The following is a 19210-nucleotide window of genomic DNA, read 5'->3' on the forward strand; positions in this document are numbered from 1 at the left end:
CAGACCTGAACCCAACATGGGACGCAAAGTAAAACCAAGTCTCGGAGCTCAGTCGCTGGTTTTTTGTGCCTTATCCTCTAACATGTCTAAGCCTCGGTGAGTGTCTGGTACAAGCTGTGACAGGGTGCGAGGGTAGGGGCGGACGGGTGTCTGGATGGGGCACCCTGTGGGACACTGGTGCCGGAACTGACCAGCATTCCAGAGGGGAAGGGATAGTACTGGCTGGACTGGGACCGAAGACTGGAACCGAGGGACTGGGGTGTGGGGTGGAGGAGCTGGAAAGACTGGGTGGCAGAGGGTGGGCACAGAGGGGGATGAGGGTGTGTGTGTGTGTGTGTGTGTGTGTGTGTGTGTGTGTGTGTGTGTGTGTGTGTGTGCACGCGCGCGCTGGGGTCATTAGCACTAAATCTGTTCCATATGACACACACTCACATGGCCTCTGTCTGGACTCTCTCTCTTTTCTGTCCGTCTGAATGTCTCCACCTCTCTCTCTCTCTCTCTCTCTCTCTCTCTCTCTGGGTTGTGCAATGAAGGGAAGGGGGGGGGTGACAATGGTGGTGGTGGTGGGGGGAATGAGGGGGGGAATATTTCTCAGCCACAACAGGAGCTTTGTGATGACAGGGGCCAGGCCATGTCACACACCAGGGACTCTGCTTCCTCCCCTTATCATGCAGAGAGGGGCTTCATTAAATACCCTCTTCTTTCGGTCCCCCCCAATCTATCTCCCTCCGTCTCGACCATCTGACAGCGACAGCGGTGCCAAGGACAAACGCGCTCTTCTGCCGCGTCTGGAAAAAACATTGTGGAGACGTTTCTGAGGAGGTAATCGATGCAGTCTGAGGGGCCAATGATGCAGTGGGAGCATCTGCTGCTGTCCTCGGCTCACTCTTGTACCTCCACTGCTGACTTTTCACCGGCACCTTAACTCATTAGCAATGGCGACAGGGAGGGCGGCTCAGTTGTGTGCAATACATGCAACCCCCCCCTGCTGCCTGCTAATCCATCTCTGTCTTCTGTTCTGACTTTTAAAGGTCCAGTGTGTAAAATTTGGTTGGATTTCTGATTTTTATATTGGTAACAACTTAACATACTGCCCAAAAATATATTGATAAAAGTTTATACTGGCAGTACAATAAAAGTATTTTGGTTTTCCTAACCTTATGGATATACATAGAAGAAGGGTCCTTGCTCCTAGCTTCCCCTTGCATTGGCAGTTTTTAAGGAAACCCGCGTTTCAGGAAGCCCTCCTGACGGTGCCCTAAGTATGAAACGCACTGTCAGACGGGCTTCCTTAAAAAAAAAAATAATAATAATTACAGACTGGACCTTTAAGAATGTGGCCCAATCGAAAACCGAACGGCGTCCGGGAAGAGCGCCGCAGCCGGGCCTGGCTGGTGTCCAGCAGCCGCTCCGTGAGGCCGACACAGTTCTGAGCCTGAGTTTGGTGTCGCGCAAATGTCGTCACCATGGTCACAGCTTGTTTGACCGCCGTCGCACGTATGTGACGCTCAGTGCACCTTGTGGGGCACCCGCGGAGGCACTGCGTTATAACAGCTGTAGATTAGGTTGCTTTAACTCCACGACTGGCTGGCACGAACAGTTCCGGCGTAAACAACCGGCGTGTGCATGCTGCGCGTGCACGTGCAAGCGATGTGCACCCTGGCAATGCGATGCCAGTCACAGGCCCCGATCAATCGCCAGGAATGAGAAAAAGAAGCTTTTATTTCTTGTCATTTTAACTTGAACCTGACTGAATCGGACCAAACCAAAGTAATTGAAATTTCTTTTTTTTTGTTTTTGTTTGAACCCACTTCATCCTGTTAAGTGTCTGCCAGCACAGGTGGTCCTCTACAGAGCTCTGTGGAGCAAAGCATTTCAATAACTTACTGCTTATTTATTCATTTTTACCAGGATCTTCGAAACATTCTTTTTCATGTGCATCGTCACGTTTAATACTTTATTTTTCTTCAATTGGTGACCAAAAAAGAAAAAAAAAAATCTGCGAATACGCAGCCATTGTTACGCCGTCAGCACACAGCATCATGTAGGTCCCCCCATCGTGCACACTGCGGGTCTGATCTCTCTCTCACTCACTCACACACACACACACTAATCACAAAGTCCGCCGTGCCTCCGCCTGTGAAACAAAAGCTGGTCTTGTCTGGCCCGCTCCACTGCTTGTACAAGAGGCTTAGGAACATTTTTCTCATTTTTGAGCAGCTAATATCTTGCAAAAGTTGTCTAATCTCTTTGCATTTAAGATGAGATTTACCCCCAACTTCTCCACATGCCTAACACCTGCTAGGCCATGACGCATGGTGCTTAACCAGCCTATTTTAATTAGGCTAGGTGTGTGTGTGTGTGTGTGTGTGTGTGTGTGTGTGTGTGTGTGCGTGTGCGTGTGCGTGTGCGCGTGTGTGTTATGTGGGCATCGCGGCCCTTCAGACTTACAAGCTGATATAATGAAACTCAGCAGGTGATGCAAAGACTGCGACTGCTTTAAAATGAACCTTCTGCACCTGTCAACACTTTTATCTGCACCAGAACGGAACATTTTATTTTGAGCACTGTTTAATTCTCGTTTTTGGCTTTGTCAAATATTCTTTTTTGTTTTAATATTTTTGATTTTCTACACATTCGTCGTTACAACTCGTACAAAACTGACTCAGGCAAAACTCAGCAAACAAACCACAAACACACACGGTCTCCACACAAACGTATCCGGCAAAGGAAAAAAATTCTTAAAATTAAAGCCCAAGCTGGATAGTTGCACAGGATGCGGCTGGTTCTCCCTCACAGCCTGCCACATGAAAAGGCAGCACGGACACCAAAGGGACGGACAATACGGCGGGTAGCTGTGGTGCAACTGCAAAACCCCATTCTCTTAGTGAGCGGAAGAAAGGCTGCCAGGGTTACAAGAAGCACAGGCGAGTTGGACGGTGACAAAGAGACACAGAGAAGAGGGTGGGGGGATGGGGGGGGGGGGGAGCCAGGCAGGAGAAAAAGAAGGAGGAAGGGTCGCTTTCTGTGGTGGCCCAAGAGAAAAGTTCTGCCGTGCCAGCGACGGGCCCAGAGCTCCCGGCCGACTGCAAGGAGGTTCTGCTGCCCTGCACTGCTCTGTTTGTCATTCTTACTGCCGTTCTGTCTGCTGCGCTATCTGGCCGTCTGTATGTGCACAAGATTGCACGTGTGCATATCTGCATGCATGCGTGTGTGTGTGTGTGTGTGTGTGTGTGTGTGTGTGTGTGTGTGCCCAGCGCTGGGGACAAAGTCAGATAGAAAAGGAGTTGGGGGGGAAAAAAGCAAGAATATTTTCTCCTTATTTGTATGTGCGACAGTGTCAGCGCAGGGTTGGGTGGGGGGAGGGGTGGGGGGTATGAGAGAGGGGTGGGTGCATTGTGTTTCAGAAAGGCAGCTGATTGGAAACAGTGGGTGAGCCTCGCAAAACCTGGCGAAAACGCAAAAAAAAAAAAAAGCCAGCAGAGGGAGAGAAGGACGGAGGGAGTGAAGGAAGGAAGACGTCGGGGTAGAAAAAAAAGAGTGAAAGAACGGCAGTAGTGTGCTGGACATGTCAGTCAGACGAAAATAAAGACATTTCCGAGGCTCCGGCGGCTGCAGACCTTATATGGTACGCAGGGCTACGAATCGGAGCCTGCTCTTAATTATGAGTCATGGCCGATGCACCGGGCACGCTGCGCCTCCAACGCGTGATGGTTTTCTCGTTTTTTGGGTTTTTTTGTTTTTTTTTTTTTACCTGGAAACAGACTTCAGTGCGTACTGGGCTCACGTTCAGAACCCGCTTTCTCCATTTCGTTGCAAAAAAAGCACTGGGCCTGGGCGGGAAGGAGGAATCGATAGATTGTTTTTGCATTTAAACACACGTCTGTCTGAGGTAGGATGGCGGCATCATTAACTAACAATTTAAAATGAAATGATAACCTGTGACTGCGAGATAAAAAAAATTAAAAAAAATAGGCCTGCGCGAAACATTGAGGAACATTGAGGTTCCCCTGCTGCAAATACTCTGTTTCTGTATTTCATAATGGAAAAATATGCTCATTACTTTTGCGTTTAAAAGTGTCTAAAAGATAGAAATTCTGTTAAAAAAAAAAAGAGTTCACGTATTATTGATAATAGTTGCCGCTTGAAGTGGAGCGGTTTAAACAGTGTTTTGAACGACGCTGCTGTGCAGTTAAATATAAAAGTGGATTACATTTTAGAGGGAGATTATTTTTAGAGGAACTCAGTTTATTAGAAATGTCGTAATCTTGCACAAATTGGGAAAAGAAAAAAAATCACAATTTTAACTTTTTAGTTGTTTATTTCAGAACCTGTGCTCTCTTTCTTTTTACGTGAGTACAGGAGTTGATCCAGTACTGTTTACTTTTACCAGAGTGTTTTTCACACAAGTGTCCGTCCTTTTACTGAAGTACAGAACATGAACACGTTTGCCACCTCTGGCAGCTGCGGCTGCTGAGAAGCACAGCGGGCCAATGGGGCTGCGACGGGACGGTTCCACCCGGGAAGTGTCTCTCAGAATCGGCTCTACCTGTCGTCCTCCTCCGTCTCTGTTCGACAGAAGAGACTCGGAGCTTCACACCCTGACGCTGGAGGCAGCGCCGGCCTCTCGTCATAAAGAGGCCGACTCTCACTCTGCTCAGCTTGGGAAGTTGGCAGACGACTCTTGTAGACATTCTCCAGCCGTTGCCTCATGCTTTTGGATGAGGGCGGCATGCAACTAAATAATAATAAAAGAAAAAAGAAAAAAAAAAGCCTTGGGGCTATTTCGATACCAGATATGTTTTCAGCACACTCTGGCAAGGTCACGCGGGGCAAGAGTCAAGGCTGAAAACGAGGCGGGTTTTGGAGATTATGACGGACGGACGCTGGGTTGGATGTCAGGTGGGTGGTTTTTTTTTGTGTGTGTTTGAGGGCTCAACAAGTATCCATCTGTGCTGGAGGCAGTAAAAGACAAAAACAGACACATGGCTGCAGAAAGCAGCTTTGCCGCTTTTGTACCTTTAATAACCTTTAATATCCGTCTTTACTGCTGGGCACAGCAGGCAGGCTGTGCATAAAATACATGAAATCAGCTAAAAGTGGGAAAAAACTTAATGCTGTATTTCCATTAAAAAAGCCAGCCAGCCAACGCCCAGGCTGCAGCAGTTGTTGGCGCTCTTCTCGTCGGGGAAGCCGTGCAGGTGCAGGAGACTGCGGCTCTCAGCAAGGAAGGGGGGGAGCGGGGGGGGGGGGGGTCTCACATCCAAGGGGGCAGCGCCTCCCCTCCACCAGCCGCTCTGATTAGAGCCGTAATTAAAAGCTGCGCTAATTGGTGTGGAGGCCACTCACTTCATTAAGGGGCTCTGCGACAATTTCTCCTCCCGCATTCCCGAAGGCCCAGAGGAGAGGGGGCGCTATGAAGCGGCGACACCCGCGGGACGAGCGGAGCGCGAAGGGGAGAGAGAGAGACAGACGGACGGAGGGAGGGACGGAGGGACGGAGAGAGGAGAAGGAGGCCAGGAGCCGAGTGAGCGAGTCGACTCAGTATTGATCACAGCCGGCACCCGCCTGGTTAATGTTTACAGGGTCGAAGGCCTCACAGTGATAAATTAGGACGTAGAGCAGAGGAGCGATCAGAGCCACGACGGCAAGGAATTATTTCAGGTTACAGGGCAGAACAAGATCTGGAGACACTTTTTATCGTGCGAGAGCTCGCTGACGTTTTCGGGCCGGAGCCACAATTTCTCATTAGACGCCAACAGCCGATGACGTGGCTCCTATCGCCAACAAACTTCTTGGGCTCCAGCTAATTTTTAGCTTTTAGCTCCCTTAGCGCAGCGGCGAGCGACAGCCTGCTGGTTTTTACAAAGAGTGCGATCACAGCCGTTCAACTCAGCGGCTGTGGAGGACTCAGTGCGTCCTATCGACGGTGAGCCAGTGGGCCCCGCCCACTTCACTTTCAGTCCATACTGGCTTCGATCTGATTCCGCTAATTGCGCTCAAGTGCCAGGTTAGCGGAAGCTCCATTATAGCCCATTTTCCCTAAATTACTAATCAAGATCTTGAGAAACAATTACTCTTCGCACGTTCCCCGAGCTGTATGTGTGTGTGCGTGTATGTGTGTGTGTGCGTGTGTGTGTGTGTGTGTGTGTTGGGCCCCGCAGCTCTGATGGAAACGGTTTCTCGGGGCTGTTTCCTGGCCACACGTTGCTTATTTTAGCGGCAGTGTGTCCAGAGTGCGCTGGAGGCCTCGTCAGGTCTCTATGTACCTTGATCCCAGGAGAAGCTGCAAGAATGCGCTCAGGCATCCATGAAAGGCACGTTTTGGCTAAAACAGAGCAACAATGTTCAGCAAGACACGGCAAAAGCCTGCGAGGGGGGGGGGCTGAATGCCAACATTCACGGCTCCAACATTAAGACCTTGTTCGACACCAATTTCCTGCCTCCTCTCTCTCCGCTCTTCTGAGAATTCTTCTTCCCCCCCCACCTCTCCGACTTGCTCACTTGTTGTCAATCCACACAGCGACGCCGCTGTACGAGAACCCGAGGAGGAGGAGGAGGATACTCGGCACAACCTTCCGTGACAAAAATGTTGCTCTTGCTGATTAGTTGGCCCGAGTGCACGAAGAGGTGAGCGGCACATGAAGTGACGCCCTTGTACGCCGCTCCCTTTTGTCAGTAAACAGTCTAGACTGTGCCCCCCATTCCCCCCCCCGCGCCCCCTCTCTCTTGTGGCGCTCGCCGGCTAAGATGTTGACACAATGAAGCCCTTGCAATAACACTTTTGTTTTTGCGCCCTCCCTGGCTGTGCTTACATTCATCAAGCTCGCCGCACAAGGAAGCCGTTCACCGTCCAATGGCCAAAGGTTCTGCGTGCGCACGCGCCCGGAGGCGGGAGGAGACGGACCGGGGAGGGGAGGGGAGGGGAGGGGACTGGTGACATGCGTCCCGGTGTTGCACCCCCACACCTATCACCCACCCCCTCGCTAACTCTTTCTCTGGGATAGGAGGAGGCGGGACTACAGGTGCAGAGGGAGGACAGGGCAAACGAGTGGGAGGGGATGGAAAAGGAGGAGGAGCTTCAGGCCCTTCTCCCAGGTGGACGACTTTGGAGACGCTGGCAAAGGGACAACTCGGATTTCACCCACGTGTCCCGTGTGCTCACCTGGCCAGTCAGAGCGGAGCCCCCCCCCCGCGTGTCAATATCGACGGGGTGGACGAGGTTTGTATGGAAACCCCATAATTAACGAAAAAAAAATGGCGCCTTGTCGAGGGATCTGGCGAAAAAGACTCGACAGGTGGATTCGCTCAGCGGACGAATCGGGAGGACTTTTGAATGAGGAGGACGCCGCGGCCCTTCCTCGCTAAGCAAACACGAGCCGGCATTCTTCAGCGTCTGCCACTCCAGCCTGAGCCCGAAACCCCCGGCGTCGACGCGGCGGCATTAAGGCATTAGGGGCTAATGTTTTTAAAAGTGTTCGGTATCTTGGAGGGATTCGGGAGGTGGGCGCCGCGGCTGCGTGGGTGTAATGGTGGATGAGATGGTCCCGCACATGGCAACCATTACGCGCACAGCCCCTCTAATCGCTGCCGACCTGCCTCCTCGCCTGCAGCCATCCCACCTCTGACTGCTAGCTGCCTGCCTGCCTGCCTGCGTGCGTGTGTGTGTGTGTGTGTGTGTGTGTGTGTGTGTGTGTGTGTGTCAGGGGGTATCCCAGGTTCAGGAGGGCAGAATGTTCACATAGATGCACATTTTGCCACATTAGCACAGCCCTTCAGACACACACACACACACACATACACGGTCACACACAGGGAAAGAAGTGAAAGTAACTTTTGAGGGAAAAGTTGGAGGTGAAAATGTGCAACAGTGGACAAGAGTTGAGAGGAAACCAGAGGTGAAGGGAAGGGGAGGGAGGCTCATTGAGCTGTGACACTGACAGCGGCTCTCAGATGAACAGAAAACTGAATAAATTAGTAATTAAAGTATATAAACCCTAATCATTCTTCAATACTTCATTACAGTTTTAAATAATCTGCCGGACTTCTGGAGCCGAACTGAGACGAGATGGAGCTGAGTTAAAGCAGAAGAGTAAAAATAGGAGCGGGACAATGCGAGTCTGGCTGCGAACCTCAATGTTTAGCCAAATGTAGTAATGACAGACTGACAGACAGACAGGATTTAATCCAGTTTGCCTCAATTTTTGGCGTGTTTGTATGCAGATGTGAATCCCGACGGAACGAAGCGAGAACAATGTGAACAACGTGTAAATAAAGAGCGCATGAGGAAATACATAAATATTATGCAGGACTTTGCTGCGTGTTTATGCTTTGAATGTTTTCAATTTGTATTCATGTGCGTGCGCATGCGGGCGTCCTCTATGTATGTGCGCTGGATCAGCGGACAAACAAACAGGCGCTAAAGAGAGGCTAAAAAAAACAAAAAAGGCATAAAGATGCCTCACATGTTGATCTCACACCTACTCATCTCCCTGCAAGCACGCGCGTGCACACACACACAGACACACACACACACACACACTTACGCACAATAAACTTACATGCACTGCCTCAGGTGAGCGTGTGTGTGTTCCAGGGGGGGATAACTTTGTGGCGAGACCACACAGAGGACGGCTTTCAACTGAGTAAACACCACATCAAAAAAGAGCACACACACACACACACACACACACACACACACACACACACACACACACACACACACACACACACACACACACACACACACACACACACACACACACACGTGCGTCGCACTGGATGCAGTTTGCCGGTCTCCCTCCTGTGTGCTGTGTAATTGAGAAAAGCTGTCGTCCATTAAAACTTGCTGACATCACTCGGCAGCTAAATATGCAGCGAGCTAACAAGCTAGCGGGGCCTTTGATTGTGCTACCAGTCGGGTTCCAGCTTCATCGCCCGCTTCCTGCTGGTAGGAGACGCACGTTCCGCAGCAAGCTGGCCTGCAGTCAACCTCGCAGTGGGGGGAAGAAGGAGAAGGAGGGGGGGGGGGGAGACGCCACTTCAACTTGGCATCTCGGCGCAACTTCGGCATTGCAAAAAAAACTCACTGCGCTGCATCTGCTGCATCTGCTGCATCTGCGTGGCTACGCTGCTTTGTGTACGCGTGCACGCATGCATGTTTCACGGAGTGCAGCCAGTCAGCCGACACGCGCAAGGGCCCGACTGCAGACCTGCAGTCCCCCCCCACCACCACCCCACCTCCTCCTCCCACTGCATCACCCCAAAGAAAGATGTAAGGTTGGCTGGAACCTAATTAAGTCTGGTTAACTTCGCTCTGAGACTTCCATTACACGCATGCACACACACACACACACACACACACACACACACACACACACACACACACACACACACACACACACACACACACACACTCTCGCCATGGCTCTCTCCTCTCTCTCTATTAACACCTGCTTCTTTTCCAATTAGCCCTCCAAATAGAGACAAATGGGCCAGAGGGGTCTGATTAATTCACTTCTGTCAAGGACTCTGCTGCACAATGCCGACAGGGCGCTCAGGAGGGCGTGTGCTCACGCATGCGTGGCGCGGCCGCTATCACAATAGGGACATGCTATTAATGTCTAAGACATCCAAAAAACAGAAGTGCAGTACAGTGTAGTCCAGTTGAATATTTTTCAGGGACATGTTGGGAAAAGTGCAGACAGCCTCCTTTTTTTTTTTCATCTCCACCTTAAACTCCTCTTCAGGGAGACAAATCCCTCTCATCTTTGCTCCATTGAGTTTGTGAGGGCATACGTGCATCCTCGCTAAGTGTGTGGTGTGTGTGTGTGTGGGTCCGTGCGTGTGTGCGCAAGCTGCGTGGGTCCCATCATTAGTCTTGCTCTCCTGTCCTCCCCTGTTTGTTTAAGTGCGGCTCTGTGTTTGCTCGCAGCTACGTGTCCTCAGGAGGGACGGCTACAGGCAGCAACCGCCTCGCAAAACCCAGCCCCGTTTTCCCCTTTGCACACACCTACGCACAGCCACGGCGGGCAGGTAGCGCGGGTACAGGCCGCGGCTTGTTAATCTGTGACTTTGTCTTCTCGTTGACAGTCGCCCCAAAGACTCGCTCTGATGATACCAGTTGCACATTATTTTCGGCGCGGCGGTGAGAGGTTACAGTTTGGCCTCTCCAGCCCGTCTCGACTCGCTAACTTGCGGCCGGACGATCGGCGTCGAAATACCACTGAACTTGCACCTTTGTGCGCTAACTGATAAGTGGGGAACAAAGAAAGAAGAAAAAAAAAAGAAGTCGGGTCGAGGCAGAAGCGAGTGCAGTCAGACAGACTGTGTTGGCCAGCGTGGATTCCAAACGGGCACAGGGAGCTTTTGATTAATAGTCGTGAAGGAGGAACTGACAATTTCACCTTTGAACTATGAATGATGAAGACGGATCATTTTATGAAGATTAGCCGTTGTTGACGCAGCGGGTGGAGGCATGTAAGTCTTCCTGGTGCGACAAAGTGATGCGGGGGAGAAAAGGCTGGAGCCCGTTTTGGCGATTTGCTCACCTCAACGTGGCGCTAACGTCCGTCCAAAACCACTGAACTTCTCTTGCACTTTGAGTCAAAAATCTGCAGCAGCACCGAGGAGAACCGTCATTTGCCTCGGTGCCATAACTTTATTGGTTTTTTTTCAGACGGACGACAATGCAGCCGGGATCCCCGGCAGTGCGCGCGCTCGTGGAAAGTGGAATTAAGTGGCCCCAGAGTTCGCAGCGCCGGCCGGCCGGCTTATCCGAGCGCACGGCCACTCCGGCACAATGCCGACATGGCTTCCAAATCTCGGCACAATGGAGCGGCCGCACATTAGTTCCAGCACAAATAAATAGCGGCCGCCTCACTTCATAAACCCAGAGTTCAGGGGTCGAGCTGTGTCAAGTAGGCCGCTGAATGAGACGCCATGGGATAAAAAGGAGCGCAGAGAAAAGGGATTTAGGCGAGGAGGTGGGCTTGGTGGGGGGGGTCGGGAGTGGGGAGGGGGAAGGGGGAAGGGGGAAGGGGGGGGGGGTTCTTTTGGAGCAGGGCGGTGGGAGAGGGGGCAAGGGGGGGGCCACGGCCCTCTCACCAGCGAAACCCGTTGAGTCTCAAATGCCACTCTACCTTTGGCCCCATTGTGAGTCCGCCTCCGAAAGCTTGTCTTCAATTAGCCTGATGAGAGGAGCGGGGGGCGGGGGGGGCAGAAATCATGGGGGACATTGGGGGGTTAGGTGGGGGCTACCTGGACGGCCGCTAATCGCTTTGATGTCGCGGCCCCCCTGCTGGCTTTTGTCTTTCTCTTTTGGGCCCCACTGCTGAATTTGAGTCGCGTCGGTCGCAGTCGGTGAGCTAAAGTTTGTGCTTAAAATGAGTTGAAGCAGCAGACGTCACGGGTTGCCTGCGGTTACTGCTGCATGATATGTAGGAGCCACACCTGCCTGAAACCTGCTGCTCTGTCCAAGTTCACTTCCACGTTCTAGATGAATGTCTTTTTTAATTCTTTCATTTGATTATGTTGCAGAGCAGCTTTCTTCTATTAATTATTATATTCCTTCTATTACGGTATTATAACTATTCTTTCAATTTATGTTTACATATCATTGGTTTTAAATGATTACTTTACAGTGCATAATGGTAGTTTTTTTTTAAATTTATTTTACTATTCAGCCTGATCTCTTCTTCTCTTAAACCTTCCCTGTACCAACATTTTAATGAAGCTTCACATAACACAAAACTCGGGTGTCCATCTACTCATTAGGATCAATACAAAAGTGTGTGTAAGCTAATGTAGCACCTGTTAATGAGAAAAACTGAAAGAAAAAGAAAAAAAAGGAGAAAAATCCAGCATCACCAGTCAGTGATTTCAACCATTGGTCATTAAAACTAAGATCCTCCTAATGCAGAAAGTGGGAAACAGGTTAAAAGCAATGAGAAACTCCTTCAGTGAAACACTCAGACAGTTGCACCGAGTCTCAGAGTCGCGGCGATTGATTCCCACACCTTAGGAGGACAAACATGACTGAAACCCCCGGTTTATTCCGCAGCTCCTCGGTGAGAATCCTCCACTGTTTACACCTCGACGGGATCCTCATTACACCTCCCACTGCCGGCTGTCACTGCCGCTCTCCCACAGATGTTTACTGTCCCCGCTCCTTCACCTGCTGATGATATGGAGCTGTTGTGACAGTCCGCCAACGCCACTCACTGCTGTCTTGTCAGCGTGTTATCACCACGAGGCCGCCGCTTGGCAAGGCCGCGAGCTGTCACAGCTGGAGACTCTCACATGCGCTCGGCAGAACTCCCTCCCTCCCTCCCTCCCTCCCTCCCTCCCTCCCCACAGACTGACAGAGACCTTCGTCGCATCCCAACCTGCTCTGACTCAGCAGGCTTGCAAATTTAATAGACGTTCACTGGATCAAAGCGTTTGGACTAAAACCTCTTACGATGCATTTATGTCGTTGACCGAGTCTTATCCTTGTTCTCCTCCCTTCCTCACCCTTTCTCACACACCACCGTGAAGTCCCGCTGCGCCGCAAACAGCCGACGCTCTGTGCTACTCACTAATAACAAGAGGCAATTAGCTTAGCAGCTTGCTAATGCAGGTACGGAATGTGCTAAGCCAGGGAGCATGGGCTTTGGAGTGTGCGTGCGCGTGTGTGTGTGTGTGTGTGTGTGTGTGTGTGTGCGTGTGTGTGTGTGTGAGCAGGCGTTAGAGGGCAGCACATGGATCGAGCAGCATTGTGTGCGTCCCGGCTAATCACTGTCATATGGAAGGGATTGAAGTGACCACTGCCACGCAATGGGCCGGACCACACCACATCTGTCACCAACTAGGTTCCCAGTGTGTGTGTGTGTGTGTGTGTGTGTGTGTGTGTGTGTGTGTGTGTCCACGTGTGTTTGTCTAGGTTACCTAAATGCTTCCCATTGCTCAGTCCCTCTCATTTCAGGACCAAATCACATTGATGACAGACGAGGAGACGATCCACTAAAAACGGACACCGGGGCAGTTCTCTCAAACATTCTGCGAAAACGAAGCGCACCGATAATCAACACCTCGGCGGTCCTGCCAACACCTGCAAGTCAAATGTGTGTCTGTTGGTCTGCGATGACTTCGACAGCCCTCGAGCGCCGTGTCCTCCGAGAAAGGTTGGGTTGCGGAGGGGGATTGGGGGGGGGGGGGGACGTAGCGGGATCGCTAGCACGAGGGGGCTGGCGGCCCATCTGCAAGTGCTTACTGTGATGGATCCAGTCCTCTAACCGCACACGGAGAGGGACGGAGACGGAGGAGCCAGGCGGAGAAGACTGAGGTCATGAGAAATGTGACAGATGACAAGCCGGCCTGCGGCTGAGAGGATGGGCAGAGCCGAGACGTGCACATTTCCCGAAGCGTTGCAAAATAAAATAAAAAAAACCAAGCCTGACCAATTGTGACCCAAAGTGTTTTCTCTGCTGAGACTTTTCACATTTCAGATCGTGATGGTGCGTTCCCCACAGGGTGTCTGAGCGCCGAGCTGGGAATGAGTTCACGATCGAGTTGTAAAAAAAAAAAAAAAGCGAGATGGACACATCTGTTGTTGACGTGAGCACAGTCGGCCAACTGATAGTGACGCTATTGGTGATAGTTTGCACGTGAGAAGCAGTAAAGTATCATGTTGAGAGCCAGACGTTGCACAACAGCATCAACGTGATTTTATAGTGGCTAACACACTGACACACACACACACACACACACACACACACACACACACACACACAACACACACACACACACACACACACACACACACACACACACACACACACACACACAAAAACATAACGATGTGGCTAAAATAGCAGCTGATCATCACGTCAGCTGTCCTGCATTCCGGACTCGGGGGTGTTGAACTTCCTGTGGTTTTCTGAGCTGACAGGCTGATGGAAGGTGACGTTTCGTCTGATCCCGTCACCTGCTGACTCTGACAGAAAAAAAAAATAATAATAAAAATCCACCTTCTATGTCACGGAGGAAGGCATTTTTAATCGCATGTCCTTTTCAACGCGACTCGCGTCTCCTTATGGCAGATCATCAAAGACCGCCAGCTGATTTGTCCACTTCTCGCAGTCACACATGTGAATGACGAGTGTCCAAAATCTGAAGGGGTTAAACCCAACTCGCTTCCCTGAGCAGTTCAAGTTCAGAGACCTGATGTTCTACAGCAGATCTTGTTCACTGTCAAACAAACTTCCTTCTCAGACGGAAACAGACGCACAGAGGTGCGGTTTTGCACTACAATGGCGGCTGTCACCCTGCACACCCAAACATTCTTCGGGAGCCCACTTGTCCCCCGACTTGTCCCCCGCTGGCCAACCCAGTCTCCTCCCCCGTGCACCCACTTCCTCCCCCAGCATCCGGCAGAACACGAGGCCCGGCTCTCCTGCGCCTTCTTCCTGCTGCTGCTGCTGCTGCACTCGGTTTTTTTTTTTCTTCCCCTTGTCCCCTTGTTGTGGTCTTTCCACTCACCCACTCACCCACGCCCCCCCCCCCCTCCTCTCTCCCTCCCCACCAGATTCCTGTTCCGTGCTAATTAATTTAATCCTGTAAGCAGGTGTAAGCCCCGTCATTAGGTGGAGCCAAGTCACAGTAAATAAGGGTGGCAAGGGGGAGGGAGGGGGGTGCTCTGTGGGAGCCAGGGCACAGTGGGCATAAACAAGAGACGGGGGGCTGAGGGGTGGGGGGCAGCGGGCAAAGGATGTTGAGAACCCAAAACACAGGAAAAAAAAAAGATAAAAAAGTATTTTGGTTCACCCATTTCTGGGGAGACGATGAGTCGTCGTGTGTCATATTTGACGCTGGCTGTGTCAAATATGACACACAACGCGACACACTGGCTCACTTCCCCTTCCCCCTTCCCCCCCCCTTTTCTGCTTCTCCACCCGTTCATCTCCAATGGTGTCCGTTGAAAGGGAAAACCAAGAAAAGGGGTGAAAAATAGGGACGCCGGCCTTGTTTTTCTCCGCGGGTCTAAACAGAGCAGGGCCATTAGCCTGAGTCTGCAAAAGTTGTTTATATTTGCCAACCGCTGCGTGGGACCCGGGGGAGGGGGGGGGGGGGCGCTCTGAATTGAATGCGTTGGGACATCCAAGTGTTGTGAGGCAGTGGGCCTTAGCAACTGCCGACGCACCACCAGAAGCTCTGGAGATGCTGCTGTAGCAATAGCGCACAAAGCCTGTGGGGGGGGGGTAGGAAGTGGGGAGTGGGGGGTGGAGGGTTCGAGGCGGCACGGGGACCTCGTGCCAGCAGCTCCCCAAGTGGTTTCTTCCTCTGCCGAGGCCGGGGGGGTCTGTCCTCCGACTGGGCAGCAGTGTACCACGATGCCGCTAGCACCCCCCACGCCCCCCACCCCCGCCCCTCCACCCCCCACATCGCCATTCTTCCTCCGCCCGCCACCGCAGTCAATCAATCCCCCTCTCCTCTCTCTCTCTCTTTACGCCGTTCGCCACCTCGATCTGCCTTCCAAGCGCACATCCTCGGACAAAATAGGGGTCGCAATTCAGTCCAGTCACCCCCCCCCCCCCCCCCCCTCAACCCTATCCCCGACCCCCCTCTTTCCCCACTTCTCCCTTTTTCCACCCCCCCCCCACCCCGGCTAATTCCTTTTTAACTCAGTGAGCGGGTGTCAGGGATACAACTCGGTGCATTCCTGCCTGGCTTGTAGCGCAACAAGCTATTGAGCGGGAGATAAGCCTCTCTTTTAGGAAGGGTCGAGGGGAATTGAATCCCGGCCCTGAGTGACGGGAGGAGGAAGATTTATTCCCCCGTCGTCGGACAATGCCGCATTTTCGGGGGGACTTTAATCTCCCGGGTACAATAGGCCTGGTTTTCCTCCGACCAACGACTCCATAACCAGGGCCACCTCCGTCCCCCCCCCCCTGCCACTTTCCCACGATGAGCGCTGATTAGCACCACGGGCCAAATTTGACAGAAGGCATCATCTCTATCAGCCCCCCGCACCCCCTTTTTTTTTCCCTCTCCTCCCTTAAGGCAACTCATCAGGTTTTTTTTTTTTAACATATATATAAAGAGAAGAACACTACAGCTTAGAGAAAAAGACACAGGGAGCGGGTGCAGGATTTGTCAGGCAGTGAGGATAAAAGAGGAGGACAGGGAAGAGACAGTGGAGGGAGGCTGGGTGCTGTGAAACCAACCCCCCCCAACCGAAAAAAAAAAAGTAGCGCGAGTGCCAAGTTCAAGTAGAGACATTACTGTGACGCAGGCGACCCCGAGGAAAAGAGGAAGCGGTTGAGGAGAATTGTTTAGGTTGTTGGGTTGTGATAAAGCAATCTTCACTGGGGGGGGGGATAAAAAAAAAAAATAAATCCTCCTTTTGTGCTGAGAGGGTTTCAGAGAGGTGGTGTGCAGCCCATTCACAGCAGGTCGGAGCCTCGTTACAACTCACTCATTACAAATACTCATTGCATTTACTAATATTTTTGGGGGTTTAGATGTGAATTATGTACCAGGGAAGAAATGTCCTTTTAGATACAATGAAGGCATAAAAAAAAGAGTGACTTTTTTTGTCCATTCTGGATATTTTGAAAGGCAGAAAAGGCACTTTGTGCCACCTCCAAACTAAAAACAAACAAACAAACTTTAAGGGACGGTAGGAGTTATTTTTATTGTAGTGTGCTTCTTTCTTTCTTTCTTGTTTACACTTTCAGGCAAAGTCCAGCAGAAGAGCAACAATACAGATGCATGTGGGGCTGAAAATAATCCCAACGTTGATAATTAATGAATCAACTTTATGATTAATTGCTAACTTATTCTTATTCATGATGACTGTAAAAAAAAAAAAAAAAAAAAATCTCATCACGTTTCAACAGAGCCTCGTATGAACCTTTGATTGTTTGGTTTGACCAGTAACTGTTGTTGGTTTACAACCTAATAAAAGCGCAGATAGAGGGCGAACCCTGCATCTGACAATCGATTCACAGCTCATAGTAAAAGAAAGCACTCATCATAAGGAACCGCGATGGCGAGCGTGCACGTGACATCACGTCGCATTCAGATATCGCGCCGCAGGCACAATTTGACCTGGAAAACAAAACGACTGGACGCATTTCAATTAGCAACAAAGGATTTGGGTGAGGCGGGATTTCGGTCAACTTGAGAGAGACAATTTCAAAACTTTGGATTCAAGTACGATGACTACTTAACCATCAACAAAGTGGACATCAAGACACAACAATAAAGTTTCTGCATGCACAGTTTCATCTGCACTGATGCAGAGCTGGTGTAAAAAGTCACAACCCCATCCTCTTCATCATCATCTTGATTAGTTCAATACAGCTGCCTCTCTCACACACACACACACACACACACACACACACACACACACACACACACACACACACACACACACACACACACACACACACACACACACACACACTCGCTTTCTCAACGCTACATTAAAATCTCTGAATTACGGGTTACTGATTCCTTGTCGTCCGAGTGTAGTATATATTTTTTTTTTCTTTTTTGTCTTTTTTCTTTGCTGCCAAGCTAGATGTCTTGAACAGAGTGTTTCCACGTCCAAAACCACACGGCGGGACGCTCCTTACCCAGCGGGACACTCTGAGAAAAATAAATACTGCCATAATTACAGAAGAGGGAGACTTGGGACATGTCTGACATGACAAACCCCAGATGGATATCTCAGGCTGACCGGGCCTGCATTTAAGTGTGTGTGTGTGTGTGTGTGTGTGTGTGTGTGTGTGTGTGTGCGTGTGCGTGTGTGTGTGTGGTGGGCATGTTTGTGTATGTGATTGTGCCCCCCTCCTATTTGCGTAAGGGACTGTGCGCCCAAGGAAACATGACCTGGGTTCCACGTCCAACACGGGCCCCTGCTATGCCGCGTGTATCGGGGAGCACGGTGAGGACGACGAGGCTAAATGAAGCAATGCCAGTAAAAGGATGCGAGGAGGTGGAGGGGGAGGAGGAGGAGGGGGAGGACAAGGGTTTGTGCGGTGGGCGGGGAGAAGCGGGACAGAAACAGTAATAACAAAAAGAAGAAGAAAGTGGATACAGAAAACCTCTGAATGCGACTCTGAGAAAAACTTTGCGTAAATATTTACGTCCCATCCCTGGGCTGTCAGAGGTCGCTTGATGGATTCACCGCCTGATGTCTTCCAACACACTGCTGCTATTCAAAGGCCGTCCCTCGCCCGCCCCTCGCCCAGCCCTCACCCATCACCACCCCCCGCCCGCCCGCCCGCCCCGGCCCGGCCCGGCCCGCCCCCCCCTGTTTATGGTGGTAGCAGATTTCTACACAATGCAAAGTAAAAAATCAGATACTTATGCCGATGCCCTCTATGAAGACACACACACACATGCACGCACACACACACACACGCACACACACACACACGTCTTAAAAAATTCATTATTTTGCCGATGACTGCTCGTCTCAGAAACTTAGACTGCTGAAGAAGAGTTTTTTCTTAATTTCTTTCCCAGTTGAATAAAGATTTTATATGTATATTTATATATATATATATATAGCTCTGTTACATTTTATGCTAAGCTCTCTTAGCATAAAATCTCATTAAAATCTCATCTCACGTTGCTCCTTGCCGCAGAAGTGAGCGCTCGACAGTTGAAAGCCTCGGCCGTGGGCCTGAATCTTCCGCTACAGGACCCTCCAGCCTCGTTCACTCCCCGCTCAGACTCCTCACACACTTTTCTCACTCTCTCCACTGCGAGTTGTGAAATCCTGTCCGGGAAGACTGCGCAGGTCTCCGTCTCCAGAGGCAATTCCTTTTTTTTTTTCCTTTCCAAGAAAAGCCAAATCTTTTCGCACTTCTCTCAGTCGACATGTCGCAATTGGTGGACAGGCCGGTCTGCGAGCGACGCCACCCCCACCCTCACCCCCCACCCCACCCCACCCCCCTTCACTTTTCTGGTCATCTTCGAGCCCTCCAATTTTTCTCTTTTGTCTCCCATCTTTCAAAATACTCTTCTCTAACGACTGCTGGCCCATCCCTTTCCCAGCTATAAAAACACAATCTGGTGGCTGAAGATGCTTAGAGAATGTGGTTATTACTGCGTGTACACACACACACACACACACACACACACACACACACACACACACACACACACACACACACACACACACACACACACACAGATGCAGAGGCCCCTCTCCGGT

General features: G+C 50.9%; 1 protein-coding gene across 7 annotated transcripts in view; it reads right to left on the reverse strand.

Moving 5' to 3' along the window:
• prdm16 (PR domain containing 16) overlaps nucleotides 1-19210 on the reverse strand; it is a 166414-nt gene that overhangs the window by 125193 nt on the left and 22011 nt on the right. The gene's annotated exons all lie outside the window — the stretch shown is intronic.

The sequence above is a fragment of the Nelusetta ayraudi genome, unplaced genomic scaffold, assembly GCF_046127955.1.
Source record: "Nelusetta ayraudi isolate G7.1 ecotype Tasmania unplaced genomic scaffold, CSIRO-AGI_Nayr_v1 ptg000070l, whole genome shotgun sequence".
NCBI lineage: Eukaryota > Metazoa > Chordata > Actinopteri > Tetraodontiformes > Monacanthidae > Nelusetta > Nelusetta ayraudi.